Raw genomic sequence first — 17123 nt, 5'->3', positions numbered from 1 at the left:
TATCCGGGTATCTGGAAAGTAGAGCATTGCAGAAATCTAACCTAGAAGTAACAAAAGCATGGATTAATTTTTCTGCATCATTTTTGGACAGAAAGTTAGATTTTTGCAATGTTATGTAGATGGAAAAAAGCTGTCCTTGAAACAGTCTTAATATGTTCGTCAAAAGAGAGATCAGGGTCCAGATTAACACAGAGGCCCTTAACAGTTTAATTTGACACAACTGTACAACAATCTAGATTAATTGTCAGATTCAACAGAAGATCTTTGTTTCTTGGGACCTAGAACAAGCATTGTCCGAGTTTAAAATCTTGCTCCAAGATGGCATAGCAGTCAGACGTCTATTGTATATATATATATATATATATATAGAAATATATATACACACACACACACACAATACCTTGTCCTGTATGTATGTATGTATGTATGTATGTATGTATGTATGTATGTATGTATGTATGTATGTATGTATGTATGTATGTATGTATATATATATATATATATATATATATATACACACACACACACACACAACTTTCTTCGCATACCTTTTTATATATATTTTTGATTTTCCATAAACTCATCTTCAAAACACTCTCCTGCAACCCGCCTCACCAATTTATATTTAATGAAAAAGAAAGCATTATTTACCTCAAATCTGTAATCCTCCATAGAAGCTAACCAGAAGCTAGCGGGAAGCAAGAAAGAAGCTAGCCAGAAGCTAGTCAGAAGCTAATCCAGAAGCTAGCCTGAAGCTAACCAGAAGCTAACCAGAAGCTAACCAGAAGCTAACCAGAAGCTAACCAGAAGCTAACCAGAAGCTAGTTAGCTTCTTTACTGGCTATTCCTATTCAGCTAACCACGGTTTGTGGTCATCAGCTATCCTTTAGCTCGAAAATCTATCGCCAGTTTTGTACGGCGCGGCTCGGGCCGGAACATGCCGGACCTATTTTTCTCTCCATGTCCCCAGATTTCAATCGTTAACTCTGGACATTTATATCTGGATCTTGCAGCTAGCTAGCTGCTATCGTGTAACTATCGGCTTACGTCGATTCCGGAGCAAACATCAATTATTCCGGAGCTAGCCAGCTGAAGAGTTCCATCAGTCACTCCTGGGCTACAATCACCTATCCGGACTCGTTTTACTGCCAGCGCGGAGCCCCCACCGGGCCTTCACAACTGGACTACCGACGTTATCTGCCCGAGGGAGTTATCCAGCTGGCTCCTCCGTCGCGACGTTACCTGAACGCCCATCTGCAGTCCGCTAATCGTTAGCAGCCGTTAAGACAGCTATCTGAATAGAACTATCGGACATTTATTTATTTATTTATCTTTTTCTTGGGCCTCTATAAATATATCTGTAGTTTTTTTTTTGCAAATTGGATTGATCTCCTCTACCACACGGAACCCCACTAATCCTACCGACAGAAACGCATGGGGTGGCTAAAAACAGACCTCCATCCTATGCTAGCTTGCTACCGATGGCCCGGCTAGCTGTCTGAATCGCCATGACCCCAACCAACCTCACTACTCACTGGACCCTTTTGATCACTCGACTAAGCATGCCTCTCCTTAATGTCAATATGCCTTGTCCATTGCTGTTCTGGTTAGTGTTTATTGGCTTATTTCACTGTAGAGCCTCTAGTCCTGCTCACTATACCTTATCCAACCTATTAGTTCCACCACCCACACATGCAATGACATCTCCTGGTTTCAATGATGTTTCTAGAGACAATATCTCTCTCATCACTCAATACCTAGGTTTACCTCCACTGTATTCACATCCTACCATACATTTGTCTGTACATTATACCTTGAAGCTATTTTAATCGCCGCCAGAAACCTCCTTTTACTCTCTGTTCCAGACGTTCTAGACGAACAATTCTTATTGCTTTTAGCTGTACCCTTATCCTACTCCTCCTGTGTTCCTCTGGCGATGTAGAGGTGAATCCAGGCCCTGCAGTGCCTAGCTCCACTCCTATTCCCCAGGCGCTCTCTTTTGATGAATTCTGTAACCGTAATAGCCTTGGTTTCATGCATGTTAACATTAGAAGCCGCCTCCCTAAGTTTGTTTTATTCACTGCTTTAGCACACTCTGCCAACCCGGATGTTCTAGCTGTGTCTGAATCCTGGCTTAGGAAGACCTCCAAAAGTTATGACATTTTCATTTTCAGACAAGATAGAACTGCCAAAGGGGGCGGTGTTGCAATCTACTGCAAAGATAGCCTGCAGAGTTCTGTCCTACTATCCAGGTCTGTACCCAAACAATTTGAACTTCTACTTTTAAATATCCACCTCTAAAAACAAGTCTCTCACCGTTGCCGCCAGCTATAGACCACCCTCTGCCCCCAGCTGTGCTCTGGACAACATATGTGAACTGATTGCCCCCCATCTATCTTCAGAGCTCGTGCTGCTAGGCGACCTAAACTGGAACATGCTTAACACCCCAGCCATCCTACAATCTAAGCTTGATGCCCTCAATCTCACAAATTATCAATGAACCTACCAGGTACCTCCCCAAAGCCTTAAACACGGGCACCCTCATAGACATCATACTAACTTGCCCTCTAAATACACCTCTGCTGTCTTCAACCAAGATCTCAGCGATCACTGCCTCATTGCCTGCATCCGTAATGGGTCAGCGGTCAAACGACCTCCACTCATCACTGTCAAACGCTCCCTGAAACACTTCAGCGAGCAGGCCTTTCTAATCGACCTGGCCGGGGTATCCTGGAAGGATATTGATCTCATCCCGTCAGTAGAGGATGCCTGGTTATTTTTTTGAAATGCCTTCCTAACCATCTTAAACAAGCATGCCCCATTCAATAAATTTAGAACCAGGAACAGATATAGCCCTTGGTTCTCCCCAGACCTGACTGCCCTTCACCAACGCAAAAACATCCTATGGCGTTCTGCATTAGTATCAAACAGCCCCCGTGATATGCAGCTGTTCAGGGAAGCTAGAAACCATTATACACAGGCAGTTAGAAAAGCCAAGGCTGGCTTTTTCAAGCAGAAATGTGCTTCCTGCAACACTAACTCAAAGTCCTGGGACACTGTAAAGTCCATGGAGAATAAGAACACCTCCTCCCAGCTGCCCACTGCACTGAAGATAGGAAACACTGTCACGACTGATAAATCCACTATAATTGAGAATTTCAATAAGCATTTTTCTACGGCTGGCCATGCTTTCCACCTGGCTACCCATACCCCAGTCAACAGCACTGCATCCCCCACTCGCCCAAGCCTTCCCCATTTCTCCTTCTCCCTAATCCAGTCAGCTGATGTTCTGAAAGAGCTGCAAAATCTGGACGCCTACAAATCAGCCGGGCTAGACAATCTGGACCCTTTCTTTTTAAAATTATCTGCCAAAATTGTTGCCACCCCTATTACTAACCTGTTCAACCTCTCGTGTCATCTGAGATTCCCAAAGATTGGAAAGCAGCTGCGGTCATCCCCCTCTTCAAAGGGAGGGGACACTCTTGACCCAAACTGCTACAGACCTATATCTATCCTACCCTGCCTTTCTAAGGTCTTCGAAAGTCAAGTTAACAAACAGATTACCGAACATTTCGAATCTCACCATACCTACTCTGCTATGCAATCTGGTTTCAGAGCTGGTCATGGGTGCACCTCAGCCACGCTCAAGGTCCTAAACGATATCTTAACCGCCATCGATAAGAAACATTACTGTGCAGCCATATTCATTGATCTGGCCATGGCTTTCGACTCTGTCAATCACCACATCCTTATCGGCAGACTCGACAGCCTTGGTTTCTCAAATGATTGCCTCGCCTGGTTCACCAACTACTTCTCTGATAGAGTTTAGTGTGTCAAATCGGAGGGTCTGCTGTCCGGACCTCTGGCAATCTCTATTGGGGTACCACAGGGTTCAATTCTTGGACCGACTCTCTTCTCTGTATACGTCAATGATGTCGCTCTTGCTGCTGGTGAGACTCTGATCAACCTCTAAGCAGACGACACCGTTCTGTATACTTCTTGCCCTTCTTTGGACACTGTTAACAACCCTCCAGGTAAGCTTCAATGCCAGACAACTCTCCTTCCGTGGCCTCCAATTGCTCTTAAATACAAGTAAAACTAAATGTATGCTCTTCAATCGATCGCTGCCTGCACCTGCCCGCCTGTCCAACATCACTACTCTGGACGGCTCTGACTTAGAATACGTGGACAACTACAAATACCTAGGTGTCTGGTTAGACTGTAAACTCTCCTTCCAGACCCACATCAAACATGTCCAATCCAAAGTTAAATCTAGAATTTGCTTCCTATTTCGCAACAAAGCATCCTTCACTCATGCTGCCAAACATACCCTTGTAAAACTGACCATCCTACCAATCCTCGACTTCGGCGATGTCATTTACAAAATAGCCTCCAATACCCTACTCAACAAATTGGATGCAGTCTATCACAGTGCAACCGTTTTGTCACCAAAGCCCCATATACCACCCACCATTGCGACCTGTACGCTCTCGTTGGCTGGCCCTCGCTTCATACTCGTCGCCAAACCCACTGGCTCCATGTCATCTACAAGACCCTGCTAGGTAAAATCCCCCCTTAGCTCGCTGGTCCCCATAGCATCCCCCACCTGGTCACCCCCAAAACCACTTATTTATTTTGCCGCCTCTCCTTCCAGTTCTCTGCTGCCAATGACTGGAATGAACTACAAAAATCTCTGAAACTGGAAACACTTATCTCCCTCACTAGCTTTAAGCACCAACTGTCAGAGCAGCTCACATATTACTGCACCTGTACATAGCCCACCTATAATTTAGCCCAAACATCTACCTCTTTCCCTACTGTATTTATTTAATTTTGCTCCTTTGCACCCCATTATTTTTATTTCTACTTTGCACATTCTTCCACTGCAAATCTACCATTCCAGTGTTTTACTTGCTATATTGTATTTACTTTGCCACCATGGTCTTTTTTTGCCTAGGAGGGCCAAGCACAGGAAGAAGCTCTTTCAGTAGTTTAGTTGGAATAGGGTCCAGCATGCAGCTTGAAGGTGTAATTATTTTCATCATTGTGTTAAGAGATATAGTACTAAAACACTTGAGTGTCTCTCTTGATCCTAGGTCCTGGCAGAGTTGTGCAGACCCAGGGCAACTGAGCTTTGGATGAATACGCAGATTTAAAGAGTCCGTAATTTGTTTCTAATGATCATGATCTTTTCCTCAAAGAAGTTCATGAATTTATTACAGCTGAAGTGAAAGCCATCCTCTCTTCAGGAATGCTGCTTTTTAGTTAGCTTTGCGACAGTATCAAAAATACATTTTGGATTGTTCTTATTTTCCTCAATTAAATTGGAAAAATAGGATGATCGAGCAGCAGTGAGGGCTCTTCGATACTGCACGGTTCTGTCTTTCTAAACTAGTCGGAAGACTTCCAGTTTGGTGTGGCGCCATTTCCGTTCCAATTTTCTGGAAGCTTGCTTCAGAGCTCGGGTATTTTCTGTATACCAGGGAGCTAGTTTCTTATGACAAATGTTTTTAGTTTTTAGGGGTGCAACTGCATCTAGGGTATTGCGCAAGGTTAAATTGAGTTCCTCAGTTAGGTGGTTAATTTTGTCCTCTGACGTCCTTGGGTAGGCAGAGGGAGTCTGGAAGGGTATCAATGAATATTTCTGTTGTCTGAGAATTTATAGCAAGACTTTTGATGCTCCTTAGTTGGGGTCTGAGCAGATTATCTGTTGCGATTGCAAACGTAATAAAATGGTGGTCCGATAGTCCAGGATTATGAGGAAAAACATTAAGATCCACAACATTTATTCCATGGGTCAAAACCAGGTCCAGAGAATGACTGGGACAGTGAGTAGGTCCAGAGACATTTTGGACAAAACCCACTGAGTCGATGATGGCTCCGAAAGCCTTTTGGAGTAGGTCTGTGGACTTTTCCATGTGAATATTAAATTCACCAAAACTTTGAATATTATCTGCTATGACTGCAAGGCCCGATAGGAATTCAGGGAACTCAGTGAGGAACGCTGTATATGGCCCAGGAGGCCTGTAAACAGTAGCTATAAAAAAGTGATTCAGTAGGCTGCATAGATTTCATGACTAGAAGCTCAAAAGACGAAAACGTCTTTTTTTTGTAAATTGAAATTTGCTGTCGTAAATGTTAGCAACACCTCCGCCTTTGCGGGATATGGTCACTAGTGTAACCAGGAGGTGAGGCCTCATTTAACACAGTAAATTCATCAGGCTTAAGCCATGTTTCAGTCAGGCCAATCACATCAAGATTATGATCAGTGATTCGTTCATTGACTATAACTGCCTTTGAAGTTTGGGATCTAACATTAAGTAGCCCTATTTTGAGGTGAGGTATCACGATCTCTTTCAATAATGACAGGAATGGAGGAGGTCTTTATTCCAGTGAGATTGCTAGAGCAAACACTGCCATGTTTAGTTTTGCCCAACCTAAATTGAGGCACAGACATGGTCTCAATGGGGATAGCTGAGCTGACTATACCGACTGTGCTAGTGGCAGACTCCACTAAGCTGGCAGGCTGGCTAACAGCCTGCTGCCTGGCCTGCACCCTATTTCATTGTGGAGCTAGAGGAGTTAGAGCCCTGTCCATGTTGGTAGATAAGATGAGAGCACCCCTCCAGCTCAGATGGAGTCCGTCACTCCTCAGCAGGCCAGGCTTGGTCCTGTTTGTGGGTGAGTCCCAGAAAGAGGGCCAATTATCTACAAATTCTATCTTTTGGGAGGGGCAGAAATCAGTTTTCAACCAGCGATTGAGTTGTGAGATTCTGCTGTAGAGCTCATCACTCCCCCTAACTGGGAGGGGGCCAGAGACAATTACTCGATGCCGACATCTTCCTAGCTGATTTACACGCTGAAGCTGTTGCGCTTGGTGACCGCTGACTGTTTCATCCTAACATCGTTGGTGCCGACGTGGATAATAATATCCCTATACTCTCTACACTCGCCAGTTTTAGCCTTAGCCAGCACCATCTTCAGATTAGCCTTAACGTCGGTAGCCCTGCCCCCTGGTAAACAGTGTATGATCGCTAGATGATTCACTTTAAGTCTAATACTGCGGGTAATGGAGTCGCATATGACTAGGGTTTTCAATTTGTCGGAGCTAAATGGTGGGAAGCTTCGGCGTCTCAGACCCTGTAACGGCAGGAGTAGAGACCAGAGAAGGCTCGGCCTCAGACTCCGACTCGCTGCTTAATGGGGAAAACCGGTTGAAAGTTTGTCGGATGAATGAGCAACACCGGTTGAGCATTCCTACAGCATTTCCTTCCAGAAACCATGAGAACGATGTCCGGCTGCGGGGACCGTGCCAGGGGATTTATACTAACGTTACTATCTGTACTTACTGGTGGCACAGACGTAATTTCATCCTTTCCTACACTGAAATTTCCCTTGCCTAACGATTGCGTCTGAAGCTGGGCTTGCAGCACAGCTATCCTCGCCGTAAGGTGATCGTTCTCCTGTGTATTATGAGTACAGCGACTGCAATTAGAAGGCATCATGTTAATGTTACTACTTAGCTTCGGCTGTTGGAGGTCCTGACGAACCACGTCCTGATAAAGCGTCCGGAGTGAAAAAGTTGAATGAAAAAAAGTTGAGTAAGGGAAAAACTAAAAATATAAACGGTAATTAAAAAGTCAAAACCGTAAAGTTGTCAGGTAGCAAAGTAAGGTTGGCAACAAAACGCACAGCAACACGTAAACAAGTCTGAAAGTTGTGACTACATCACATTTCAATTTATTTTGTATTGAGGCAGTTGTAGTGGTTACTACACTTCCCAACTGGAAACATATGCTGGCTCCTGAACAACAACTCCAAACAGTGAATAGAGAAAATGGGGGGGAACGTACATGGCGGGAGGGAGGGGGAGGGCTCGAGCGCCAGCGGTAGGTAGGCCTTGAAGTAGTCCCTGTGGTGACAGAGCCCTGAGATGGCAAAGGCCAGAAATAGGCTCTGCTAATGAAGTAATGAAAGTCAGCCCAGAGAGATGTGATAGCAGCCAGCCAGGCAGGCAGGGCTGCAGAACTAAGCAGGAAATGAGGAGCAGGCTTACTGAGGAATGGTAATCTGACTCTACCTTTACCTCTCCCTCTCCCTAGCAGAGACTGGGGGAACAGATATACTGCAGTGTGATAGGGGAGGTAGAGAACCCAAGCTGAGCCTGCCCCACTTACCTGGTACAGAGGAGATAAAAGAGTGGACAGAATCACTAGAGAATGATGGAGGAAGAAGGGGCAGAAGCTCCACATTGCTTCCTAACTTAAACGTTCTCCCTAATTGAGCACGAAGGAAGAAAAATAAAAGGTTATTCTAACTTCTGAGTAATAATTACCCTTTTGAAGGACACAGGAACTATTTTAGATAAGGTATTGGATCCAAATAGACATTTCATGCTATTCCTCTACTTTTTAATCTCCCTTTTATCTCCCTCATAAATTATAGGGTGTAGTCAAGTCCCTGGACTCCTTGCGTTTAGTAGGGCACAACGTTGTGGTACGCTGAGATAGAAATATATCAGGCCAGACATGCCTCTCTAACATGTAGAGGAAGCAATCATATCTATTACCGTCCTCAACGTGACACAGGTGCTTAGATTTCATCCCTAGAGCAGGACTGGTTTCTATATATTCTAGCTATATTAGTCTCTATAAAGGACCTCCGGTGGGTCTTTGGGAGAAAGATGACCTATGATTTCCCCACCCACCTCAGGGCAGCCTTAACCTGCGACTTTGTGAGGTCATTAATTAGCATCCGGTGCCAAATACTTTCACTTTTAGGCAGAGAAAAGCTATAATCCGGTCTGCAGTGTGTGTGCGTGTTACCTGACCCCTCCATTCACCAAATCCTGAGCGGCACTCTCAAACGGATACAGCTTCCAGGTCACCATTCATGCAGAAAGTAACAGGCTCTGCTCTCCACACACACATTACTCTTTCATCTGTCTCCCTTTGTATTTTTCTTTCGCTCTCTCTGACGAAGTAGATTTTAACAGGACATGGCTTATAGCTCTCATAAAACTAGTTACAGGCATCTAAGTGACAAGCCTTTTCCACACCCTGTCAGTGTACTCTTCACGAATCCTGTTTCCCTCCTCTCCATTCCCTTGTTCCCCTCTCATTTCATACTTTCACTGCAGTGGTACAAGCGAGTGGAGAAGGCCTGCTGAACACATGGGCCAATGGGTTTGCGGGGTGTGTGTGTGTTTACAGATCTGATGGCCCCATCTCTAGTTGTGGTGTGAGTGATACTACAGAGGGTATACAAACAAAGGAGATATAGAACCCACTACAACAACAAGAAACTGTACTAGGCTCTCCTTATGGGGGCATTACAATTTCCAGAGAGTTGGGTGAAAGGCTCACAAGAGTGACACTGTGTACGATCTCTGTCATAACCTCGCCTGATGGTTCCAAAGAAAAGTTCACCCCCCCAAAAGATATTACACATCAAACCTTGTTACTTTTGCCAAGCCCATCAAGAAAGACCCTGATTGGCTAACCACTGCTCCATTCACAGCTATTTTTGTCTGTTGGCAAGGATACTCACATTCACACAGTGCTTTTAACAGTGTTTTCAACTTATATATTTAACACACTTTGACATACATTATTACATTGTGCATGTTCATTTACACAGTATTCAACATGTCCTCTTGGTTCACATCTTGCTGCTATGCCACCATGTCTATGTCAGTTATGATTTAGTTCATTTGAATATTTTCTCGTCATAAAACAACAGTAAAAAGACAGGCTATATAGAGTAGCGAGGCTACATACAGACACTGGTTAGTCAGGCTGATTGAAGTAGTATGTACATGTAGATATGGTTAAAGTAACTAGATATGGTTAAAGTGATTACTATGATCAATAATACTTTTTCTTAAGTGTACCTTTAACAGAGCTGACATTCAAGTGCCTTCACCCTATTGCTTACCCCTATCAAGTTGTTTCAGATCTACACAATTGCCTAGGGAGGAGGGTTTACGGTTTCTTCTGGACAAGGCATAACTGTACTGGCCCAATTTGCACATGCCCTAGAGATATCCCTTACTGGGGCAGTGGTTAAGGTGTTTGTCATTGGTGTTAGTGGCCTGGGTTTGCGACCCACTTGGGGAATCCCCCTACGCTCACATTCTTAGTAATATACACTGCTCAAAAAAATAAAGGGAACACTTAAACAACACAATGTAACTCCAAGTCAATCACACTTCTGTGAAATCAAAAACTGTCCACTTAGGAAGCAACACTGATTGACAATACATTTCACATGCTATGGTGCAAATGGAATAGACAACAGGTGGAAATTATAGGCAATTAGCAAGACACCCCCAATAAAGGAGTGGTTCTGCAGGTGGTGACCACAGACCACTTCTCAGTTCCTATGCTTCCTGGCTGATGTTTTGGTAGTGCAGCTCATCCAGGATGGCACATCAATGCGAGCCGTGGCAAGAAGGTTTGCTGTGTCTGTCAGCGTAGTGTCCAGAGCATGGAGGCGCTACCAGGACACAAGCCAGTACATCAGGAGACGTGGAGGAGGCCGTAGGAGGGCAACAACCCAGCAGCAGGATCCCTACCTCCCCCTTTGTGCAAGGAGGAACAGGAGGAGCACTGCCAGAGCCCTGCAAAATGACCTCCAGCAGGCCACAAATGTGCATGTGTCTGCTCAAATGGTCAGAAACAGACTCCATAGGGGTGGTATGAGGGTCCGACGTCCACAGGTGGGGGTTGTGCTTACAGCCCAACACCGTGCAGGATGTTTGGCATTTGCCAGAGAACACAAAGATTGGCAAATTCGCCACTGGCGCCCTGTGCTCTTCACAGATGAAAGCAGGTTCACACTGAGCACATGTGACAGACGTGACAGAGTCTGGAGACGCCGTGGAGAACGTTCTGCTGCATGCAACATCCTCCAGCATGACCGGTTTGGCGGTGGGTCAGTCATGGTGTGGGGTGGCATTTCTTTGGGAGGCCACACAGCCCTCCATGTGCTCACCAGAGGTAGCCTGCCATTAGGTACCAGACCCCTTGTGAGACCATATGCTGGTGCGGTTGGCCCTGGGTTCCTCCTAATGCAAGACAATGCTAGACCTCATGTGGCTGGAGTGTGTCAGCAGTTCCTGCAAGAGGAAGGAATTGATGCTATGGACTGGCCCGCCCATTCCCCAGACCTGAATCCAATTGAGCACATCTGGGACATCATGTCTCGCTCCATCCACCAACGCCACGTTGCACCACAGACTGTCCAGGAGTTGGCGGATGCTTTAGTCCAGGTCTGGGAGGAGATCCCTCAGGAGACCATCCACCACCTCATCAGGAGCATGCCCAGGCGTTGTAGGGAGGTCATACAGGCACGTGGAGGCCACACACACTACTGAGCCTCATTTTGACTTGTTTTAAGGACATTACATCAAAGTTATATCAGCCTGTAGTGTGGTTTTCCACTTTAATTTTGAGTGTGACTCCAAATCCAGACCTCCATAGGTTGATAAATTTGATTTCCATTGATAATTTTGTGATTTTGTTGTCAACACATTCAACTATGTAAAGAAAAAAGTATTTAATAAGAATATTTCATTCATTCAGATCTAGGATGTGTTATTTCAGTGTTCCCTTTATTTTTTTGAGCAGTGTATGTTAATGTCATTAGGTCGAGGTAGTAATGTTGCTTCTGATAGAAACATACCCAGAACATGGTTGCCATATTCTCAGAAATGTGTATATTTACAGTAGCATGTCTGTACTCTCACATTTGCCATTTAAGCAATGATGCCAGTTATACCAAAACAATAAACAACAGAGTTCCATCTCCAACTTTTAATGTGGAAAAATAGACAAATTGCAACAGAATCACTTCGGACCAGTATTGGGGGTAATATATTACTTTTATAGTTAGGCCCTGTCCAGAAGGGACCTTTACCCCACTGCTATTGAGGAGGGGTTAAGTATTTTATTTTTATTTATTTAACTAGGAAAGTCAATTAAGAACAAATTCTTATTTACGATGACGGCCTACCAAAAGGCAAAAAGCCTCCTGCGAGGACAGGGGCCTGGGATTAAAATATTTTTTTAATAAATACAATATAAATATAGGACAAAACACACATCACAACGAGAGACACAACACTACATAAAGAGAGAGTAAAAAAGTAAAGTAAAAACACATTAAAGTACTACTTAAGTCATTTTGGGGGTAACTTTTTTTGACAATGCCTGTTACATTTTGAATGCTTAGCAGGACAGGAAAATGGTCCAATTCACACACATATCAAGAGAACATCTCTGGTCATCCCTACTGCCTCTGATCTGATGGACTCAAACACAAATGCATCGTTTGTAAATTATGTCTTGAGTTTAGGAGTGTGCCTCTGGCTAACCATAAATTTAAAAAAGCTGTCTGGTTTGCTTAACATAGGGAATCTGAAATTATTTATACTTTTACTTTTGATACTTAAGTATATTCAAGTAGTATTTTACTGAGTGCCTTTCATTTTTACTTTAGTCATTTTCAATTAAGGTACACTATAGTTCAATTAAGCTACACATACTTTTGTGGACACCCCTTCAAATTAGTGGATTCGGCTATTTCTGCCACACCCGTTGCTGACAGGTGTATAAAAATCGAGCACACAGCCATACAATCTCCATAGACAAAACATTGGCAGTAGAATGGCCCGTATTGAAGAGCTCAGTGACTTTCAATGTGGCACGTCATACTGTAGGATGTCACCTTTCCAACAAGTCAGTTTGTCAAATATCTGCCCTGGTCAAGTGTGCTTTTATTGTGAAGTGGAAACAGCTCAGCCGCGAAGTCATGAGCCTCACATGCTCACAGAGCAAGACTGCCAAGTGCTGAAGCGCGTAGCAGGTAAAAATCGTGTCTTCGGTTGCAACACTCACTACCGAGTTCCAAACTGCCTCTGGAAACAATGTCAGCACAAGAACTGACTGTTATCTGGAGCTTCATGAAATGGGTTTCCATGGCCGAGCAGCCGCACACAAGACTAAGATCACAGTGCGCAATGCCAAGTGTTGTCTGGAGTGGTGTAAAGCTTGCCACCAATGGACTCCGGAGAAGTGGAAACGCGTTCTCTGGAGTGATGAATCATGCTTCACCATCTGGCAGTCCAACAGACTAAACTGGGTTTGGCAGATGCCAGGAGAACGCAACCTGCCCAAATGCATTGTACCCCATATTGTAGTTTGTAGGATCTGAAGTATTTGGTGCCCTGAGAACAGTGTTGCCATGTTCGCTGTTTTCCCGCTAAATTAGGCTAATTTGAAAACGATTTTGCAGGTGAAAATGTAATTGTTGCAGGTTTTTGGGCTACTCCTAAGTTGCACCGTGGCCGTCATGGCATTCCTCTTAAATATAGATTTCACTGTGACCTGCTGCTGAGGTAGTGAGGCAGGCTATTGATGAGTGAGTGGTGGGTCGGGCTGGAGGTGTGTGTGTGTGTGTGTGTGAGAGCAGCACGCATGCATGTTGTGACAACTTATTACCAGTTGACAGTGGCGGATTTAGACATAGGCGACATGGGCAGCCGCCCAGGGCGGCATCTTCCCACGAGCGGCATGGGGCGCCCGCACAAAAAAAACGAAAATATATATATTCCGAAAGGTGACTTTTGCGTGGTCGGTTTTCTATCGCTCCTTTGCATGTCACGTCAATGATATCATGTCACTGTTTGGGAATGCGGGTCAATTAACCTTGGAGTGGGCTCGCTGGGAAGGTCTGCCACTCAGAAGTACGAGATGGGGAGGGGGCAGGGGTAGGTCTCCCAACTGGAAGCCCGAGGTAGGGGGAGAATCTATCAAATAGCACACCTCTAACTTTGTACAGTACTAAAGCAATAAGTTGTGCAATATAGTTTGTGTTTCTTGTTTGAAGTGCAGTAGTGTAATAATCAGGTTCTCTTCTTTATAAGTGTGTTATTCTATTTGTGTATTTGTGTGATAAGATTTGTGCAATTTAGTTTTATTTGTGTGGTTTTTGTTAGGAATAGGTTAATAGTGTAATCATTTATATACTACAATTTGTTTCTATTTGTCTTTGCTACCTCTTTTTTGATTTTATGAGTCTTATTTTTGTATATATATTTATATAGTTTTAAATGTTATGATTATTTATTTGTGTTGTTCCAAATGTCTGAATAAAAATTACAGTTAGTTCAGAATTTGAAGGGGGGGGGGGGCACTGCCAGTTGTATGTAGGCTATTTAGATTGGTGTCTCCATAATGACAATTTCCAACTCTTTAAACATAAAACATTAATATGCTAAAACTGATGCACATCAAGAAATAATGGAGACAAAGCACTGGAAAAATACTTTGGGCACACTAGATGAAGTCGGCCGTAGTTGGTTTAAAGTGCAGTCTAATGTTTAATGCTTAAAGAAAACGGTATCAAGCGAAGTGCTTTTGCATGCTAAGCTCTTGGATATTGGGGAAATTTGAAATGGAGGTTATGGAACTTCCTCATAGGCAAAATCTGAGGAATGATACATTTGCCTCTGTTGGTCATCAAGTAGCCAATTAATGTATATGCCATTGTCGGCTACCATTTGATACAATAAATATGAAATGACGATTTCACTGGAGTCATTGCAAATCAATTTGTGCCACTTGTGTAGCCAATTTAATAAATAGCCTTAAACTTCAGTTTAATGGTTGTTGTAGCCTTGTGTTATTATGCAATTATTAATGGACATGTTTGGTTAATTAAATTGGAAATTATCAAAGCTCTATCGCAATTGTTAAAATGCATTAGATTGACGGTAATAGCAGTCAGATTGTGCTACAGGTAAAACAAATTCTAAAATATAAACACTGGCTGTTGACAAGCATATTCAGTTCATATACATATTATTAATATTTATTTCAGTCATTCAGTAGCCTATTCCAGCAGGCTATTGGGAAACAAACACTTCTTACCTCTTAATCGCCTCGTTATTCATGTTGAATAAATTAGTCAGTTAATTTGAACTAAGCAAGCTGTTAAATTGTTCAGTTTTCATCATGCCTATGTAGCCGATGTGAAATGGCTAGCTAGTTAGCAGTGGTGCGCGCTAGCGGTGTTTCAATCGGTGACGTCACTTGTTCTGAGACCTTGAAGTAGTGGTTCCCCTTGCTCTGCAAGGGCCGCGGCTTTTGTGGAGCGATGGGTAACGGTGCTTTGAGGGTGACTGTTGACGTGTGCAGAGCGTTCCTGGTTCGAGCCCAGGTCGGGGCGAGGGGACGGACGTAAAGTCTATACTGTTACACCTACATCTTGTCTAGGCTAACTGAAATGAGATGTAGGCCTTTGTTTAACCAAGTTTTTCTTGCTCAGAGATTGAGATCCTCTGTCCAACTCTCCTGTCAGATGTATCTACAGTTATGCACATGCGCAAAGGGGATTTATTTACAATTATAAACCTGGTTCAAGCCCTGAATGCTGACTGGTTGAAAGATGTGGTATATCAGACCATATACCATGGGTATGATTAAACATAACTTTTTACTGATCTAATTACATTGGTCACCATTTTATAATAACAATAAGGTACCCCAGGGGTTTGTGATATATGGCCATTATACCACGACTAACAGCTGTATCCAGGCACTCCACGTTGCATCATGCATAAGAACAGCCCTTAGCCGTGCTATATTAGCCATATACCATACCCCCTTGTGCAAATGATCTGGTGAGGTTAATAAGGGTGAATTGTCTCTTCTCTTGCCACATATTCAAATTCCTTTGTTATGTCATGTCATTGCTTGCAATAATTATAATTTTGAAACCCTAGCTTTAAACCCAAGTTACTATTATATTCCTTCTTATAACTCTATGGAAAAAGGGTTTATTGTGTAAATATGGCAACGCCTCTCTTGATGTGAAACAATTCATAAATGGTCTAGTTTTCAGAGCTTTTGGGACGGTTTTGAATGGTCATTGGGCTATACATTTTAGCTTAACCTGGCAACCCTGCATGAGGAGACAAGTGAAATTTGAATTAAGTTACTAACACGAAAAGAAATATAAAGCCCAAGAAAAACACTCCACTGGCAAGCTATTTTGAGGACCCTGGTCGCAAGAGTGCAAAAATAAACAGCTGTTACAAATGCTGCATATAATCACTTGCAACAAAGTTGCACAACGTTGTTTCCACAATGGGGAGCATGTCCATGAATCTCATAAATTATAAAATTATATATATTTATAAATAAACACTTAACTCCTTATCTATGCCAGTACAATGAATTAAATGTAACGTTTTAAAGTGTATGAAGTTTCCAATTAGCTTAATGTTGATTCACAGTAGCCTAAGGGTGCAACACTAGTCATGAAGTGCTTATCTAATTAGATAACTTCTGAAATGTTTAGCGCTTAAAATGTTGTTCTATTGTCGATGGACCACAGTAATGCCCTTGAATAAAACGTGGAACATGATACCAAATATTTACACAATTACAAAAAAAATGGGATTAATACCAATATGCATATAGAGTGCACGTAGGCTATACTTAGGTAGGCAACAAGCCTGCGTAACGACGACAAACAGCCACAGTCGAGCACAGGGCAAATCCTCTTCATTCTGAGCTGTTTAAGAGCCACCAGCGAATAAATACACCCAGTAAATACTCACCTCAGTAGATGGACTGCGTTCAGAAAATGGTAAACTGCCTCCCCTGGGCCCACAGGGTAGTCTACTTTATATATCCAACGCGACCAAAATAGATCGATTTGTTTACCGTTAGACACTCCGCTGTTTCTCAGCCTTGGTATGGAGTGTGATGTATGAAGCGACTGAGCCAGTTTCACCGCCGGGCAAGAGAGGTGTAGACAGTCAATATGGCCGTCGAACTTTACCGTGCGACGCGAGGCGTGGTTGAGCCGGGGGCATAACGTGTGCCGCGAAATTCAGACACGCTCCCTTCAAACTGAGTTGAGAGAGGAATACGCATACACCACCCGATTAGCCACCAATCACCTCATTAACACACACACACAAACGTAAATATAACAAAAGAGTCAACTTCAAAATATCCTACAATAACCTGAAGGTAACCCATAGAAAGATGGACTAGACTACAGCCAATATAAAATATTTCTGAAAAAGTAATTATTTTATACAGGTTAAG

At 43.3% G+C, this 17123-nt stretch overlaps 1 protein-coding gene across 2 annotated transcripts in view; it reads right to left on the bottom strand.

Annotated features, from left to right (window-relative positions):
• The window catches only part of LOC110520426 (radixin), a 59703-nt gene extending 42811 nt beyond the window's left edge, over window positions 1-16892 (bottom strand). Inside the window, exon 1 of one of the 2 annotated variants that reach the window (XM_036974985.1) lies at window positions 16628-16892. The gene's annotated coding sequence lies outside the window, so the exon portion shown is untranslated. The remainder of the gene's footprint in view (window positions 1-16627) is intronic. The other variant, XM_036974986.1, reaches the window with a different exon arrangement.
• Between the last annotated feature and the right edge of the window lie 231 nt (window positions 16893-17123).

The sequence above is a fragment of the Oncorhynchus mykiss genome, chromosome 3 (assembly GCF_013265735.2).
Source record: "Oncorhynchus mykiss isolate Arlee chromosome 3, USDA_OmykA_1.1, whole genome shotgun sequence".
NCBI classification, from domain to species: Eukaryota; Metazoa; Chordata; class Actinopteri; order Salmoniformes; family Salmonidae; genus Oncorhynchus; species Oncorhynchus mykiss.
This window is presented reverse-complemented; position numbering and strand designations above follow the sequence as displayed.